The sequence below is a fragment of the Podarcis filfolensis genome (assembly GCF_964270895.1).
Source record: "Podarcis filfolensis genome assembly, chromosome: 9".
Lineage (NCBI taxonomy): Eukaryota > Metazoa > Chordata > Lepidosauria > Squamata > Lacertidae > Podarcis > Podarcis filfolensis.
In genome coordinates, this window is record NC_139610.1 from 53,333,425 (window position 1) to 53,335,084 (window position 1,660).

The following is a 1,660-nucleotide window of genomic DNA, read 5'->3' on the forward strand; positions in this document are numbered from 1 at the left end:
GGTATATGGTCTATTTACACATACAGTGGTACCTCGGGTTACATACGCTTCAGGTTACATACGCTTCAGGTTACAGACTCCACTAACCCAGAAATAGTACCTCGGGTTAAGAACTTTGCTTCAGGATGAGAACAGAAATCATGCTCCGGTGGCGCAGCAGCAGCAGGAGGCCCCATTAGCTAAAGTGGTGCTTCAGGTTAAGAACAGTTTCAGGTTAAGAACGGACCTCCGGAACGAATTAAGTTCTTAGCCCGAGGTACCACTCCTTATACAACCTGAGCCTATGATGGATTGGTTCACAACACTAACACCCAAGAGGGTCTTGCTTCTCCCATGGCCACAGCCTTGGATTCCAACAGAAATCGGGCATAGCTGTGTCTCCCAGGAGCCCAGCCTGCACACTTCCAGCTTTTAGCTCACATAACTCCACTCTGCCCTTTGTCTTTCTAACTGCCAGCAAGGTGAGAGGGAGACATCCTTTGTTATTTGCCACAGAACCACTTCCTTTGTTACCTTAATGGCCCGTACATAGAGGGCCATTACCTCACCAGGAAACTAGCCTGGCTATTCCAAGAATTGAATCCAACCTGAAGGGGGCTCAAGCATATAGCATACCCCACACACAAAAAACCACAATACTAACATTAGCTGATCACCAAAGTGAGATGAAACATCTTGCCCATGATAGGGCGAGATAGGGCTGGCTATTGGCCAGAAACGAAACCTAGCCAGCCAGGTCTGTGCTCTTTCTACTTTGGCATGGATTTGCTATGCATAAATCAACAGGTGAAGCTCTGCATGTCATGAAGGGAAAGCGCCATCGCCTTTGGCAGAAGTACGATGTACATGTGTCAGTGTTCTTTAAAGCGATTTTCCTCGGGGGTGTATGGGTGGGTAGTAAGGATGAGTAGTTAAAGCTGCAAGACTAAAATGCAAACGCCTTTGGAAAACTATGCCACTGGAATGCTGCTGTTGTTGTTCAGCTGGTGGTGATCTGGCGCTGGTAGGCTCACCTGCAAAAAAGATATTTATTTACTTAAGCCGCCGCACATCGGATGATTGGCCAAGGACACGCCTACAACCCGTGGGCCGGCATAATGGCGAAGCGCCCCCTCCGCCGCGCTGCTCTCCCTCTTGCTCCGCGCTCTGCCTCTTTCGCGGGCATTCGGCTGGGCGTGACGTCATTTCATTCATATCGCCAGTTTGCAGAACAATCTAGACCCTGGGCTCGTTCGAAGTGAGACAAAGGTGAGGGGGAAGCTGGACCGCCCAACTTCTCTCGCCGGTTTATAAATGCCTCGATACCGGTTGCTTGAGTTCGGCGCGCGCCCCTGAGCTAAGTCGGTCCCCCTGCAGCGGATTATTCTTTTTAAAAAAAATCTCTTCCACTTACTCATGTTTCGGCACTGTGGATTCAGTGCATCGCATATCTTTCATATAGATAATGTTTAAAAAGTCTCTATCTCTCTCTCCCCCCCTCCCACCCCTTGCCAGCACTCGGTGGTGCAGTCCATTGTGACATTCCGCTAGGAAACCTGTCGGCTTCGCCAACTGCAGACCACGAGGGCGCTCCTGGGTCTTAAAGCACGCGAAGTGTAGTTTGCTAAGATTTCGTCTTATCTAGGGAAGGAAAGTGCGTTCCTCGAACCTAACAGTGAAA

At 49.7% G+C, this 1,660-nt stretch overlaps 1 long non-coding RNA gene across 1 annotated transcript; it reads right to left on the bottom strand.

Annotated features, from left to right (window-relative positions):
- Positions 1-744: 744 nt before the first annotated feature.
- Positions 745-1,453, bottom strand: LOC310742676. The gene is made up of 2 exons (XR_014538648.1): positions 1,394-1,453; positions 745-1,013 (listed from the first exon to the last, which is right to left on the bottom strand). It is a non-coding gene; the product is annotated as an uncharacterized lncRNA (long non-coding RNA).
- Between the last annotated feature and the right edge of the window lie 207 nt (positions 1,454-1,660).